This window comes from Brassica napus, chromosome C5 (assembly GCF_020379485.1).
Source record: "Brassica napus cultivar Da-Ae chromosome C5, Da-Ae, whole genome shotgun sequence".
Classification (NCBI taxonomy): domain Eukaryota; kingdom Viridiplantae; phylum Streptophyta; class Magnoliopsida; order Brassicales; family Brassicaceae; genus Brassica; species Brassica napus.
The window spans coordinates 9708927-9726901 of NC_063448.1; the positions used below are offsets into that span (position 1 = coordinate 9708927).

The window sequence follows — 17975 nt, forward strand, 5'->3', positions numbered from 1 at the left end:
CTACACTAACAAAATACACACCAAGCCTAATCTGGTACCTAAACCAGACTTAGGACTTAATGTCAGAACCTGCAAACAAAGCAATCAACAACCACAACCACAACAATAATAAGATAGTAACTACTAATGACTCGATCTTACTCGTAACACCGTATATCGGTGCTACATTAACTCGAGGGTTCCATAACCCTCTACGACACACTAACACAACACTCTAACCTGGGCCCTGGTGACTTCGTGTTCCTCCTCTCTATCGGCAATATCCTATCTCCCTACCACAAAGGCCAAAAGAATGAACTTTCAACCGACCGCGGCCCACAGTCCTTCGGGTCACCGCGCGACAGTCCACAGTCCTTCGGGTCACTGCCACATTACACCGTCGTGTAATCACTCAGCCATAGGCCATGACCCCGTCTATCTGAGTCTTCCCGATCCAACGAATAAGGGGTTTCCTTGAACCCGCTGAATACGAGGGCGAGGAAACACTAGTCCACCCCAAAACATACCTAGCATGGGAGGGTTTCGCACCTGCTGTCGGCATAACACACACTCGACACAAGACTCCAACCCAAAACTAAACAATATATAGGAGTCTACGAAAATATCAACTAATACTCGTAGTCCAGCCTATATGGCATAGGACCCGTAGTATCAACATCACAACCATGAGATCGGCCTATATGGCCAAGATCCCTAAACAACAACATTATCACTAAACAACTCAACCAGTTAGTCACTCCCTTACCAAGAGATGACTAACCTTATTCAACAAGATTAATTAAACGAACAAGCATTTAATTAAATCTACTCAATCAATCTACTCAATCAAACCGTTACCCAGATAGTTCGGCCTCATGCTACGACACTATCTTTAAAGATAACGGGAATCTGCACTCAACCATATCAACACGCAAGAATATAAACCATGATGCATCCTAGTCCTAGTCAGGTTATTATCTCAGTCTTAATTCCATTTCATCTCAGCTAGCCCGTGCTAAACTGAGTCCGGTTTAATAAATAACCCCAAGGACTCTACCATGCAAGAATGTGAGCATTCTACTCTATATGAATACTCGATCTTACCTAAGTTCCAAGTGGAACTCAAACAAAACCAACTCACAGTGTTCTAGGTTGATCGGAGAGGACTTGGCCAAAACCCAAAGGACGACTTGAATGGACTGGACTGAACCGATCTCGACTTGGACAGAACCTCGGCTTCACCATGAAGAAACTGATAGGCCTCGACAAACTGATCTGGACTCGGACAGAACCTCCTTTAGCTTCTGGACAGTTCTTCGGACTTCCCGGCGGAGTCTCGAGCAGAACTTCGACTGATCTGAACCTGTGGATCTGAACTAACTCCGGACAGCACCTCCACTTAACCTTCACATAACATGACTGGCATGGATGGATTGATATGGACAGAGCTTCCGCGTCACAATCGTAGAGAATCGCCGATTGGACGGAACTGGCCTTCTCGGTGAGAATCGACTACACTCTAAGTCGACACTTTGCTTCTCTCTCTCTTTCTTTATGGCCATGTTGACTTGATTCCCATCTGAGCTAATCTTCATTTGGTTGACCTTCCGTTGGACAGAACCTTCCCAAGGCGATGACTCAAAATCAGTAGAGAACTGATCTTGAAAACTCTCTAAAACTCTCGAAATAGCTCAGAATCTCTTACTTTCTTTTTCTACTTCTTTCTCTCTCACTAACCCACTTTTTTAACTTGCTTTTGAAAGGTCTGGATGAATGAAATGAGAAGGGGTCGTGGTCTTTATATAGGATACAGCAGCGAATCAGATTGAAGTTGGTGGCAGCCCGTGTGTCGGCTAGCATGGCTCCGGTTGCATGCGTCGCGGCACCTCGTGCTCCACATGGCAGTCAGCATGGACAAAACTCATGCAATGTGACACCTCTTCTCCTGCCTGGATGACCAGATGTCGATCAGCATTGATGGAATGCATGCGTCGCGACACACCGCTCCCTGCGTGTCGATCAGCATACTTCGGTTGCAGGTATCGCGACACTTCGTGCTTCAACATGTCATGCTGCATGTTCCTGTTTCATGCACGGCGACACCTCGAGCTTCTCTTGACATTCAGCTGGTTAGACAATTGCCACCACGTTCTTATCCCTTCTGATCAAGCCACCTCGAGCTTCTCGGTTCCTTTGGGCGATTTCGACCCTTCTTGTGAATTTCTGACCCGCGATCAATCCCGAATATTTTTCCGCTCCCATTCTGATTCTCTGAATATTTTTAATAGACTCCAGATGAATTCTGATATCCTGTAAAAATATTTCCCGAGCCTCCGGCTTCCTCGAAGAATTCCATAACACCGAAATTAGAGTTTTTGCCCGATTTCGGGTTTTCCCCGTCGTGCTTCGATCCCGTCGCGCTTGCTTCCCGTCCTGCTTAATTCCCGTCCTGCTTCCAACTTATTATGTCTCCAGAATAATATTTTACTGATACGAAGATTTTCCGAGAAAACTTCGTAATGAAGAAACGTCGGTCTTCAAAACGTCGAGCTTCTGAAACGTCGTGCTTCCAAAAATGTTATGCTTCCAAAACTTTCGTCTGATCAATCTAAGACATCTTCTAACTATGGTCGAGCAGCTTATTCGACTCATAGTTCCCTCGCAAACAATTCTTCGACCACCTCGTTCTTCGAAATTTGCCGATCGATCCTTACCGCCCGCGGTTCGACCACCAAGTTGATGTTCGACCAGTCTTCTCTTTTCTTCGAATCATGTCAAGTTTTATGTGATCAAAACTCAACATTCCTCCTGATACTTAGACTCCCAAATGCTCGGCTCCACATTCATTTTTTTTTTTTTTTAATCCCGAAGGGCGGGTTATCACAGTGATGATCCCACCAGGATGGTTTCGACCGAAATTCTCCATGAACCATATGTATTTGTGTGAAGTGAAGAAGATATGTCCGATAACTACTCCACAGAACATACCAGGTCCGAAGGCTATTGCAGCACCTATCCTGTTCAACACTTCTTCTGTTGAAAATTCCTCGGACTGCTGTAAATCTCCCGGTGTAGGATGAGGAACATTCATCGGTTCACAGATTTCCTCGAGACCATAGAGTCCAAGGTTGTCTTCGAACGAAGAACAATTTTGGCTTTGAAACTGAGTGCTTCGTGGAACAGGACCTTGGAGAAAGTTGTGGGAGAAGTTCAAGTATGACACGAAGGAGAGGTTGGCAAGATCACAAGGAATATTACCCGAAAGCTTATTGTGAGAGAGGTCTAGTGCCTCGAGATTTGTTAGTTTTGCAAAAGATGAAGGGATACTGCCCGTAAATGCATTTCTCGAAAAGTTGACATGAATCAATTCCTTCAACAGCCCAATTGATTTAGGGATCTGTCCCGTGAATTTGTTTCCAGAAAAATCGATGGCTTTGTACCCAAGAAAGATCCGTGGAAACTCTGTGTCTACACCTTTATACATCATCTCTATCGAATCCTCATAATTGAATGGTTTTCTATCTTGATAAGAAAATTCAGCTCCCTCTACCGTTGACATTTCAAGCCAGTTCACAAAATAATCTTGTGGCAATGTTCCGTTGAAGCTATTGTGCGATATGTCAATGACTCGCATACTTGGAAACCAAAAATGTGAAGAGACTGGACCATAAAATGCATTTGATCCGAGAAACAGAACACGTAATGATCCCAAAGATCCCAACCAAGATGGAAAGGTGTCCTTGAACTTGTTTCCTTTCAGATTCAGATATTCCATAGACTTGCAGTTTATCAGTGATTTTGGAAGCTTCCCCACTAACCGGTTACGGCTAACGTGTAGTGATCGTAACTTGGTGGCATTGGTAAAGATATTTGGAAGGAATCCGCTCAAGTTGTTATTTCTTAGAATTATATCGCCAAGAGAAGCAGTATAACTCATCAAACATGAAGGAATGGAACCAGAGAGATGGTTGTTTGAGAGATCTAAGAAGCTCAATGATGTAGACTTACATATCCATTGTGGAATTAGTCCTTGGAGTGCATTTGAACTAAGATCAACTTCTCATACTAGTCCTTGGAATGAATTTGAACCAAGATCAGAGTGACTTCCATTGACGACAACTTGCAGTGGTTCCTCGAGGCTACTGAAATAATTATGAGGAAGTGCCAAGGTTTCTATCCTCCACAAGAAACTTGGTACTTGACCTTCCAACTTATTGTAGGAGAGATCTAGATCATTGAGGGAAACTAATTTGGATATAGATCCAGGGATTGGCCCAGTAAAACTGTTATGGCTAAGATCTAAAGTTTCGAGTTTGAGAAATCTAAATATATCTTCTGGAATTGGTCCGAAGAAATTGTTAGAAGAAAGATCTAGCCAGAATAACTCAGATGATGATGATGATGAGGATGTATTCCCAAACTCTAAGGGTCCCTCGAACTGGTTTCCACTCAAAGAAACCTCTCGTAACAGAGGAATCGTAAACATGGATGCAGGGAAATTCCTGACAAAAGAGTTTCCACTCGCTGCAAATGTCACCAAGTTATGGAGTCCACTCAAGTTATGGATTTGATGTGATTATTGGAAAGGTGTAATTCGGACAAGCTGCTTAAATTTGATAGTATCAGAGGTAAATCTCCACCGGATAACTGATTTTCTGAGAGGGTTAAATGGGACAGCTTGTTTAAATTGGCAAATAAACTAGGAATGTTACCACTCAAGTTGTTTGAGTTGAAGCTAATAAATGTTAGCTGGTCTAGGTTGCCAATTGAAGGGGGAATTTCACCTATCAAGTGATTATCACCAAGATCAAGATGCTTGAGATGAGAAAGGTTTCCTAGTGAAGATGGAATTTCACCTAACAAATCATTTGCAGAAAGGTCAAGATGCATGAGATGAGAAAGGTTTCCTAGTGAAGATGGAATTTCACCTACCAAATCATTTGCAGAAAGGTCAAGATACATGAGATGAGAAAGGTTTCCTAACGAGGATGGAATTTCACCTGCCAAGTCCTGATTACTAGAAATTTCAAGATGTTTGAGATTTGAAAGATTTCCTAGTGAAGATGGAATCTCTCCTCTGAGATAGCAATTAGTAAGAGTTAGGTGGTGAAGATGTTGGAGTTTTAAAAGACTAGTGTTTGCTTTCAAAGACCCATTGAGAAAGATCCAATCAAGGAAGAGTGATATCACCTCACCGGATTTAGCATTGCATGTGACACCTTTCCAGGAACAGTGATCAATGCTTGTGTTCCACGGACTTAAAGAGAAATCAAAAAGAACATCCCTTTGTTCCGTACGAGAAGCAAGAGTGTTGAATATAAAGGAAATAAAGAAGATGAAAAAAAATTGGCTCCGAATCGTCATCCTTCTTTTTTTTCTTAAGTTTTGTGTGGTAAGTGATGAGTTGTGTTATGGTTATGGGGCTCCTTTATAAAGAGCTTTGGGTTCGCAAAGTCTTCCGTGACCAATTAATTGTCCCACACTCTCCACCACTTGACTCAAAAGTCTAAATCATTGACTCAATTCTTCCTCTTATTTGTAGCACGCCATTTATTATACAGTAGAACCTTTATAAATTAATAAAATAGAGATTTTGAAATTTTATTAATTTATAGAAATATTAATTTACAAAAAATTTCTTATTTATATTTTTTTATTATAAAATATATTTATTCTAATATAAAAAATATTTAATTTTAGTGTATATATATTAATTGTTATTTTTTCAAATTTGACATTTATATTAATTTTATTATATTATTTGGTGTATATAATATATATTGCATAGAACTTAAATATGGTTTTTGATATAATATTACTAAATTTCATCAAAAATATATTAAGTGTTATGAAAATATATTAAGTGTTATGAAAATATAAAAATAATTCTATTGTGAATATAAAACAAACAATATAATAATAGGTTCTTACTTATATAAAATATGTATACATATTAATTATTAATTTATAATTTTAATGGGACCATGTATTTACATAGAATTTTCTAAAAAAAATTATCTTATTATTTTATCGATTTGTGTCAAATTTTAAACCAGCTCAAATTGGTACTGGTGAAATTTATTAATTTATGGAGTATTAATTTATAGAGATTCTATGTCTTTTAAATAATTGTGGTTTTTCTATGTGAAGCATTCGAAAACATGAACATTAATATCAACTAGATGATAATCAGCGCGTATGCGCAGAATAAATTTTTTATACTAATATTTGTTTATTAAATGGTTTTAATATTTTTGTAATACTACAATCTTTATCGATTGTAAAATGAGGAATAAAAATGTTGGTTTCTTAAATGTAACAACGTTGTTGAAGATTTAACGTATTACAACTTATTTTAATTATTTTTAAGATTTCATATGTATAAAAAAATTAAATTTTGCGGCTAACACAAATCACAAAAACCAAATAGGCAACATTAATTTAAAAATGATGAAAGAGGATTAGGTTTTCGGCTCTCGATTTGTTTACTATTAACTCTCCATAGGTGATTTTATTTTTTACTTCTATAAAATTATTCTTTCGTTTTCGTTTCTATTTCACTAATATGAGCTTTTTTTTAACTTTTATGTGAATTCGGTGAATTACATAAGTTTCAACTTAAAAAGATGGCTATGTGTATCAATGATTAGGTAGCTACAAAAAGAGGTATAGACTGAACTTATGGGGGTGATTGGTAGTTACTGTAGGTGCTGTCCACAACCATATTTATTTTTAAAGCACCAAATTCAGAGTAATCAAGCTTTAAATTTTTTTTTGAAACCAAAGCTCTTGAAATAACCTACAGCTGTACAAGTGCTCTGCAGAGCCAAATATCCAAAGCAATTTTTTAGTGCTTTCCATAAAATTCTACAGCAATAAAATCTAAAGGCACAACAAAAAGTTTACAGATTTTTTTCTACAGCAAAAATTTTAAAGCTACAGTCATTACCAATCAGACCCAATATACCATCAAGTATGGCTTTCTTAGCAACTTTGACGTCCATCTGAAGCAGCAAACGAACATTTGGATCAAGAAAAGGACGAGAAAGAAGGCAAAGTGAGACCTAATGAGTGAGTGACACCAAAGCAATCTTCTTTTGAAGAAAGAACACCAAAGCAATCTTGCTTTGCAGAAAAAAAAAGAAGACATTATTAATGAATCTAAACAAAGTGAAACAGACCAACTCACGTGGTAACCCAGATGAAAGAACGTTGAGGTGAAAATTCTTCTTAGCAAACTCCGCAGCTAAACGACCACCATGCCCATCATAAATCCCAAAATGACCACACCTACATAACAATATAACATCAATTCAGAAGAACATCGTTTTCAATTTTAAAAATCACGCCTTTAAACTTTACAGCACAAAAAGACCAAGGATGTGTTGGGTATGGGCCTGACCCTCCGAAAAGGCCCGCATGATAATTGTCCAAACACATAGTCACAACAAATGAACTCGGCTCGTCGAAAGGAGGAGGAGAGGCAACGATTAGAGGATCCGCAAATTACTACACTCACTTTTGGCTAGATCTAGGGTTTCGTATCTTATCATCTCGCCGACTTGTACGGTCCGACGAACTAGCTTTCGCCGGACTAATTCCGATCACTCTCTTTCCCCTTTTTGTAACTCCGTTTCGACTCCTTGATCTAATAAAACACGTCTTTGTCTTGACCCACCGACAAGAACTCGTCTCTTTCTCTTTACTAGTTTATCGACAGTCTCGGTTCAAACAGTTGGCGCCCACCGTGGGGCGGACAAAGTAGCGCCAGTGAAAAGATCATGGCTCGATCCGACTCGCCGTCCGACGACGAGTCACCTACAACTGAAGGCGCTCCGACAGCAGCGGCCTTCGCAGAAACCATACTCGAGAGGATGGCGCAGCAAGACGCCGTCCAGAAGGCGACGACTGAGCAACTCGCCGCCATAGCCGCCATCTTGGCTCCTTTGGCCGGAAACTCAGGAGATCCAGCTACGACAGTCTGAAAACAGCTGTTCAACACTTACCGAACAGCCGGCGTAGAAAATACGACGAACACAAACGGCGTCCAGGCTCAAACACCCAGCGGCGTAGATCTCGTCACCATCCGGGAACTCGCCGAACTTAAGCAGTCGTTCCTGGACATGAAAGACCGGATGCTCGAAGGACCTACTTCGGCGCCGTTGATTGAACGCGTCCTCGCCGAAACCCTAAAAACCCCTTTTTCCTGGCGAAAATCCGCCTTCCGACTTTTTCCGGAAAGGTAGACCCGACTGACCATATCACCGCTTTCAACATCGCGATGGGGCGAACTAACTTTTCCGATGAGGAAAGAGACGCTGGCTATTGTCGGCTCTTCGTCGAGAGCCTACAAGGACGAGCCCTCGGGTGGTTCACCGGCATGGAACGAGACTCCGTCAATGACTTTCACGACCTGACGTCTGCTTTCCTCAAGCAGTACATCATGTTTACGAGACAAGGAGCGACCCTGTCCGATCTCTGGAACCTGTCTCAGGGAGCAAACCAGAGCCTCCGCAACTTCATGGAGAAGTTCAAAGCTGTCACTTCGAAGGTACAGACTCCAGACAGTGTTACCGTGGACGCGCTGGTGAACACCCTCTACTTCAAGTCCCTGTTCCGCGAGGATCTCTACAGGAACCCCACCAAGTCGCTCCAGGACGCAATCGCTAGGTCGAACAACTTCATCCGAATGGAAGAAGACACAGCAGCAATACTCAAGAAAATGAATGCTACTGCGAAATCAACGACTGCTCCAAAAGCTCCCGAAGCACGCCAAGAGCCTTGACAGCACGCCGCAAGCAACAAGTCTAACCAGCAGAAAAGCTTCGTCTATGTCGTCGAGGATAAGAACCCGCCCCCGGGATCGACCGTTATCGTGCGCGAGAAAGGTTGGAACGTTTGGAAAAACAACGAGAAGACGAAAGCCCCATCGACGCCTTCAACTTCGAATCCTAGTACGACCGAGTCGAACCTATGGTGCAGCTACCATAAATCCAAGGAGCACGACACGAGAAATTGCCGGCATCTGGTCGATGTCCTCTTCTCGTCTTACGACAACGGGACAGCGAACGTCGAGCCTCCCAAGCCTAGGCCATACAACGCCGAGAGCTGGAGCAAGAACAAAGAAAAGAAAGCTCAGAAGAATCAAGACAAGGCCGGAGCCCGACCCAAACGCGCAGAAGATGACAAACCAGAGGAGCAGGACGAAGACGAGGGCGAAGCACAAATCAAAGAAGAGCAACCTTGTAACCATCGACGTGTTCAAGTCATCCTCGCACGACTGGGTTCCTCCTCGGATGAGGATGAGGACAACGAAGTCCGCGACTCACACGAACACTCCAACAAACGACCAAGTGAGAACGGCGTACCGGCAGAGTCGAATGATTTGAGAAACAAGCTCAGGCGAAAATCGCATACAGCCGACCGTACGCACAACTCTAAAGACGATCTTCGCTCAATCATCGAAGAGTCCAAGGCTAAAAGAGTCGAAAACCCCAGTGTTCGATATCACCTCAAGCCACGTGTCGTCGACCTTCGCGAGCAGCTCAACTCGAAATCAGAAAACCTCAGGATCAAGCTCAACCAACTTAAACGTTCTGACTTACGACAAAAGTTGGAGTAGACGAAAGCCAAGAACGGTGACGGACATGAACCTATGGTCGAAGACGCGTCTAACGACCTAAGGGTCCATCTACAAAATATACGGGTCAAGCGCGCTCTCTTCTTAAACGTAATTATGGGAGGTTCGCCACCTTGCGGCGACTCGGTTCGGTCAGTCAAGGACCATCGACGACATGCAATAACCTCGAAGAAATGGCCATTGAAACCTGAGAATGATCCCTCGATCACTTTCTCATCTGACGATGCCATTGGCGTTCACCTTTCTCATAACGACCCCCTACTCGTCGAAGTAGGAATCGCGAAGTGCGAGGTCGCCAAAGTTTTAGTCGATACTGGCAGTTCGGTTGATCTGATCTTTCACGATACACTCGATAAGATGGGAGTCGATTTGCGTGATATGTAACCGTCATTTCGCTCCCTCACTAGATTCAACGAAGCTTCCGAGACGATGATCGAAACGATCAAGCTCCCAGTCTATGCATGTGGAGTAACACGCACAGTCAAGTTTTCTGTCATCCAAATAAAGGCTCCATATAACGCGATCCTCGGGACCCCCTGGTTACATTCGATGAAAGCAATATCATCGACGTATCATCAGTGCGTGAAGTTCCCAGGACCGAACGGTCAAGTGCAGATACTTCGCGGGGACCAGCAGGCCGCACGAGATCTACTGATTGCAACGGTGAAGATGCAACAATCGACTCCTCGCATCAACGCAATAGCAAAGCAAATCCAACCCCAAAAAGATGAGATTCTAGATGTCACGATTGACGACTCAGACCAAAGCAAAGTAGTCCGAGTCGGCGCTTTCCTCTCCGAAGAAATGCAACGCGCGATAATCGACTTCTTGAAGCAGGACGCGTCAACATTCGCTTGGGAAACGTCAGATATGAAGGTAATAAATCCCGCCATAACGGCCCATGAGTTGAATGTAGATCCCACCATCAAGCCTATTCGCCAAAAGAGACGCAAGCTTGGTGCCGAACGAAGCAAGGCCGTCAACGAAGAAGTCGAGCGACTGCTCGCAGCCGGTTCAATCGCCGAAGTACGATACCCGGAGTGGTTGGCAAACCCGGTCGTCATCAAGAAGAAGAGCGGAAAGTGGCGCGTCTGCGTCGACTTTACCGATCTAAACAAGGCATGACCCAAAGACAGCTACCCGCTTCCACATATCGATCGACTGGTCGAGTCGACCGCTGGAAAAAGGCTCTTGACTTTCATGGACGCCTTCTCAGGATACAATCAAATCATGATGCACCTAGATGATCGAGAGAGGACAGCGTTCATCACCGATAGAGGGACGTACTGTTACAAAGTGATGCCATTCGGCCTTAAGAACGCTGGTGCGACTTACCAACGACTCGTCAATCAAATATTTGCCGACAAATTGGGGAACACAATGGAGGTCTACATCGACGACATGCTGGTTAAGTCACTCCGCGCGGCATACCATCTAAATCATCTAAAAGAATGCTTCAAAACGCTGAATGAGTACGAAATGAAACTCAACCCGGTAAAATGCACCTTCGTCGTCACCTCAGGCGAGTTCTTGGGATACATCGTCACTCATCGAGGAATCGAGGTGAATCCTAGGCAGATCACAGCCATACTTGATCTCCCTAGTCCAAAGAACAGCAAAGAAGTTCAGCGACTCACGGGGAGGATTGCAGCATTGAACCGCTTCATCTCCAGGTCCAAGGATAAATGCCTCCCCTTTTGCGAGCTACTGCGCGGAAATAAACATTTCCTCTGGGACGAGAAGTGCGAAGAGGCGTTCGGACAACTCAAACAGTATCTTACAACTCCTCCCGTGTTATCTAAACCCGAAGCCGGTGATACACTTTCTCTCTATATTGCAGTATCATCTACCGCGGTCAGCAGCGTCCTCATCCGAGAAGATCGAGGAGAGCAGAAGCCCATCTTCTACACGAGCAAACGAATGACCGACCCAGAAACTAGCCCCACCCTCGAGAAGATGGCCCTTGCTGTCATCGTGTCAGCAAGGAAGCTGCGTCCTTACTTCCAATCGGACACGATCGAAGTACTGACGAATCAACCACTGCACACAGTAATGCAGAACACTAATCAATCCGGACGACTATCGAAATGGGCTATCGAGCTCAGCGAGCACGACATCGTGTTCAAAAATTAAACAGCTGCAAAATCCCAAGTCCTTGCTGACTTCCTAATCGAGCTCGCGCCAGAACTAGAGCAAGACCTGATCCTTCCAAGTCAAAATTGAATACTCCACGTCGACGGGTCGTCAACAAACAAAGGGTCGGGAGCAGGAGTCCAACTGCAGTCACCAACTGGCGAGTTAATCAGACAGTCGTTCAGCTTCGGCTTCACCGCTTCAAACAACGAAGCGGAATACGAGTCATTAATCGCCGGACTACGACTCGCTAAGGCAGTCAAAGCGAAACGCCTCAGTGCATACTGCGACTCGCAACTCGTTACCAGTTAGTTTAGCGGGGACTATGATGCTCGCAATGAACGAATGAACGCATACCTTAAAGTCGTGCAAGCACTCGCTAAAGACTTCAAATTCTTCGAACTCATCAAAGTCCCCAGAGGAGAGAACGTGTGCGCCGACGCCCTCGCTGCCCTGGGTAGCCGACTGCGCGATCAAGTGAAACCGACCATTCCTATCCACAAGATCGACAAACCAAGTATCGAGCTCCCGCCTAACGAAGTGACCACTGTAGCGCCCATAACTGAAGCTATCCCCATGGACGAAGACCCCGCAGCGAAACAAACTGAAGCCGCCGACTGGAGTACACAATTCATCAACTTTCTGGTCGATGGAAAGCTACCTCCTGAGAAACGGATTGCAAGACGACTCAAAAGATGAAGCGCCCACTACGTCGTCTTGGATGGAGAGCTCCATCGATGGACCGCAACCAAAGTGCTCTTGAAGTGCATCGACGGCGAAGAAACGCACCTCGTCATGGCCAAAACGCACGAAGGCGCCGCGGGAAATCACTCTGGAGGTCGAGCACTCGCTCTAAAGGTCAAAAGCCTCGGCTTCTACTGGCCAACAATGCCAGCGACACGCCTCGACGATCCATTCCCCGATAGAGTTACTACGAACGATGATAGCACCATACCCTTTCATGCGATGGGGAATGGACATAATCGGTCCTATGACGAGCTCTCGACAGAAGTGTTTCGTCCTAGTCCAAACTGACTACTTCATAAAGTGGATCGAGACGGAAGCTTTTGCCAGCTTAACAGAAAAGGAAGTTCAACGATTCATATGGAAAAACATCATCTGTCTCCACGGCCTGCCTTACAAAATAGTGACTCGCAACGGCTCCCAGTTCATATCGAACAAGTTTCGAGAGTTCTGCGAAAGATGGAGAATCCGACTCAACACTTCGAGTCCGCGGAACCCGCAGAGCAACGGTCAAGCTGAGGCATCCAACGAGATCATAATCGATGGGTTGAAGAAACGCCTCGACTTGAAACAAGGGTGTTGGGCCGACGAACTCGACGGTGTTCTTTGGTCGCACAAAATGACTCCTCGAGGAGCAACGAAATCAACTCCTTTCTCAATGGCCCATGGAGTCGAAGCTATGGCTCCCGCCGAAGTGAACGTCACCAGTCTACGTCGGTCCAAAATGCCACAAAACGTTGAGCTTAACATCGACATGCTGCTCGACGCTTTCGACAATATCGAAGAACTATCAGCACTAGATCGAGAGCTACTACAACAAGAAGGTCAAGTCTCGACCTCTCGAACTGGGCGATATCGTACTCCGCAAAGTGTTCGAAAAAACTTAGGAGCTGAACGGAGGCAAGCTTGGGACTAATTGGGAAGGACCGTACAAAATCGCCCAAGTTGTTAAACCGGGAGTCTACCGACTCGAGACATCGACTGGCGAACCTGTTCCCAGAGCATGGAACTCCATGCATCTCCGAAGATACTACTCTTGAGAACATATCAAACGTTGAGTAACTGCGAGTTTTACTCGATCAAACCTCAAAATCAACGAGTGAATGACAGTCAGTCACTTTCACTCGCAAAATAGAAAAAAGAAAAAAGAAAAAAAAAACAAGTGAATGCGCATCCACTGCCACTTTCGCTCACCAAAATGAACTACGAATGGCTTGATCCTCTCCAGAGGTACGTAGGCAGCCCTAACCGGTCCAGCTATAACCAAAAAATCAAAACAAATTCTCTCAACAAGAGGAAGAGTGAATTTTTTTGTCGATGCTTGCGCACGAGCACGACCCTGTCTCTCGGACAAACGTACTAGCACTCGCACCCACTAACGAGCATGTCCTGATCAGACACATGCTTGAGGGACTCCCGGTCGTATCACAATCCCAGCCGATACGATCGAGACGACAGCTTTCAATCATCTTATAATCCTTTAAAGTAAGGATTGGCCAACCTAATATTCTGGATTACTTTGAGATCAATTGAGAACCGCTGTCGCTCGAAAAACAAACGATTTTCTTCGAAATCGAAAATTTAAAACTTTTCGATGACTCGAACCGACGGCATAACGCGTCAAGACTCGATAAACCTAATAATCGATCCTCTGGTTTACTTCGAAACGATGACCGGATCGCCAAGACAAAATCGTTATAATCTAAAGTCTGAAACGAAATTTAGCGACTCATTGAAAAGCAACTGGCATTTCCGAGTCGAGGAAATCTCATTTCACGACTAAGGCAAGCCTCGTTTGAAAAACTTCTAAGTCCAAAAACAACCATAGGATTTACCGAAGATCCGAAACTAGAAACAAAGCCACAAAACAAAGATATTCGAGGTTACAACAACAAAAGCCTCACAGGGCCAAAAACAAGAAATTAAGAGAAACGACAACAACACACTAGATCAGTCTTCAGCGCGATCGAGCCCTTCTCCGGTGACTTGAGTTCCGAGCGGATCAGAGGCATCTTCGGTTCTACCATTCTCAACTTCCTCAACATTGCGTTGCTCCTTTTTTCCTTGCGGATCGCTCTCGGGAATCTGTTCGTTGGCTCTATCTCCACCGTCTTCCTCAGCCAAAGAATCAGAAAGTTCGACAAGATCATCAGGGTTTGATCCCATCCCATCCTCCCCCAGAGGGAGAGTCGAATTATCATCACTAACCCCGAGTGTCGGAATCGGCGGCTCTTCGTTCGCCGCATGATTGGTTGCGATGGGAGCTGGGTTCGGAACGACCAGAGCGGTCGTTGGTCCAGAAGCATATTTGGTCCTCTCGACCCCGCTGACATCTCCTCGCTCTTTCATGGACAACCCTTCAAGGTCTCTATCGGTTGATTTGTTCGATCTCTCGATCGCATGATCTCCTTGAGAAATCGTGGGGGTTTGGAGAATGGCCGCAGTTCCAGCGTCGATCAGGTTTGCGTTCGACCCATACGGGTCGATCGCCGCCAAGACATTCTCATTCAGGAAAGGAGACGGGAGGTGAAGTGGAGAGAAGCAGATAAGCTCTTCGGGGATCCCGCCAACAGCTAAGCGATTAGCCTCTTCTTCGAACTCTTTTTCTTGCTCGGCGAACAAGTCGATCGTTTCCTGCAGGACGTCGATTCCAGTCTCCTTAAGTTCTTCAAGGCACTTCTTTGTCCCGAAAGCTTGACTCTGCAAAGATATCGCCGTCTCAAAGTCGCCACGACGCTTCTCGAGGTGTCGAATCTTGGTAAAACGTTGATTGGCCTTCGCAATCATAGCCGTTTGGACGCGGACTCGCTCATGTGTAACTTCATAACTTCAGGAGTCCCTCAGTCGATTGATCTCCTTCAGATGCCTTAAGGCCGTAGCAACCTTCTCCTTCTCCCAAGCATCCTTCTCTTCTTCCAGGGTAGCCTTCTCTTGCTCGAGTCCTCGGATCTTTTCACCGGCACTCTTGAACTTACCCTTCAGTTCCCCGACATAAGCAAGCGGCGTGTCCCCAACATACTTAAATTCCACGCGGTCTGGGAATTTAATTGGACCTTCCCTCGAGGCCGAGCCACTGCTCTTGGACGCCGAAGGTACAACTCGAGGAGTCTTCTCCATGGAAGCTGCCGCGTCATGATCACGAGAAGGCCTCTTCCTTCTCTCCAATGGAACATTTGGGGAGCCATCCAACTCAACGCTGGTCTGAGCTGCGACGTCGAGACTAGAGTTATCGAGAGCAACGAGCTCTCGACCCTCCACGCCTCCACTGGGTTCTGACCTCTCCTCAACAGATTTCTCCCCAACGGACTTCTTCTTTTTCTTCTTCTCTTTCTTCTTCTTCTTCGGAGGCTCGTCTGACTCAGTCCTCGCGTGAGCCTCGATTGAAGAAGACGAACCAGGAGCGGACCTCTTGATCAGAGGATACCCGCGTGGTGTCGCCCCACGAGGAGTCGATATTAACCGGATCGACAGTCGGCGCCAATGAGATCACGAGAGGCAAGGGTCCAGAAGAAGTTGGTTCACCAGGAGTCGTAGAGGACGTCTTCTTCGTCCCACCCAACTTCTTCTTGATTAGCGCACTCAGATCTGGAAGCTCTTTCATCTCCCTGGATGCGTCGATCACCTTCTTCTCCGTGCGAGTAAAAATGGAGAACCGTCGCTTGTTTCCGGTAATTAAAGGAGAAAGATCAGATCTCCAATCCTCTGCGAAAGATCGACGAGTCGAAGTCAGAAAAGCATCCTCCTGAACAGACGAAAGTAGGGAAACGTACAGACATGCTAAGGAAACTTACTTCTCGAAATCCTATCGATGGCTCGTTGAATCCTCTCGACAGTGATATCCTTCCAACTCACCTGAGCGAGTGACGCGACAGCTCGAGCGCTAGTTACAAAGTCTTCGGGATAAGTGGACGTGTCCGGGTGGTCAACTGCAATCAAACACGAAACCATCAGCAAGAGAAGTAAAAGCCATTCAACTAACTATCAACAGCATTCTACCAAGTCTATGATTCCATAAAAATCGAAAGGAATCGCCGGGCGGCTCTTCGAAGGCGAAATCGTCTGATTTGACATAAAAATAGGAACGCTGCCAGTTATTCGTCCTGTTAGAGTGGTCGGCGATCACATTGTAGTTAGGCCTCATCTGAAGCGAATACAGTCTGTCTCCCATTGACTTAGGATACATCAGCTCTTCAAAATTTCGTATGCTCATCGGCATGTCGATCTCTGCCGCCGCTACCATCAACACTACCGAGAGACGCCACGAACCGTTTAGGAATTGGCTTATTGCTGCGTTGCGACGTCTCACATAGGACGTGACGAGTCGAGGAATCGGAAACCAAAGTTTGGTCTCTTTCTGAAATTAAGACTCGTACACGCATTGAAACCCCACCGGAGGAGACCACTGTAACACCCCCGAAACGTTCTAGGCATAGGTCGAACCACCGGCCAACAATCAAACAAGAACATGACCGACGGGCCGACCGTCTACCAAGGATCGGGATCGCTACATGACGGGTTAACGGCCGATCCGGCCAAGGTCACGAAAAGTACAATTCGTGACTAGGCTAGTCTGCCCGCTAACACGTCCCGCCAGACCAAAGCCTAAGGCTTCTCAACCCGTACTCCGATCTGACATTGTGTTAGCTTGGACAAGCTAATATCAGAACAACAAGGCATTTACACAAAACATTCGCTTTATTTATTGTATGGTTCAAAAAACACAACATAATATACAAGCGGTGGCATGCCAAGAAAGCGAAAGTACATACTTATAGTCTGAAACGCTTTATCCAAAAAGATGCAAATCTACACCAGCCAGCCTAGCCTCTCGCGACCTCTACAAGCTCGCTACTGGTCACCTCAAACAACAACGAGTGAGGAGTGAGTAATCTAGCATTACTCAGCGAGTTACAATCCCCAACTAACAATTACAACCCCTCGCTATACCACCCCGAACAATCTAAACCGAGAGGTTCACCTAACAACACAATTCAATAACAATAAGCAATATCAGAAATACGCAGCTGGAAAAAGATAGTAAGATAACTAGCATATGCTAGCTCACCACCAACTCAACCTTGAAATAAATTACGGTTTATCAACCCAAAACACGATTTAATATATATAACTAACTCGGGCCCTGGTGACGTTATGTTCCTCCTTCACTATCGGCAATATCCTATCTTCCTACCACAAAGGCCAGAAGAAGGAACTTTCAACAGACCGCGGCCCACAGTCCTTCGGGTCATCGCGCGACAGCCCACAGTCCTTTGGGTCACTACCACATTACACCGTCGTGTAATACTCAGCCATAGGACATGACCCCGTTCGTCTGAGTCTTCCCGATCCAGTGAATAAGGGGTTTCCTTGAACCCGCCGGGTACGAGGTCTGAAGGAACACTAACTCACCCCAATATGCCTAGCATTGTGGGTTACACAAATGTTGTCGGCCAATATACGATTAATACTAAACCCGGTG

The 17975-nt window shown here is 45.1% G+C and overlaps 2 pseudogenes; both read right to left on the reverse strand.

Moving 5' to 3' along the window:
* LOC125587060 overlaps window positions 1–17975 on the reverse strand; it is an 81674-nt pseudogene that overhangs the window by 59804 nt on the left and 3895 nt on the right.
* Window positions 1003–5478, reverse strand: LOC125587523 (annotated as a pseudogene).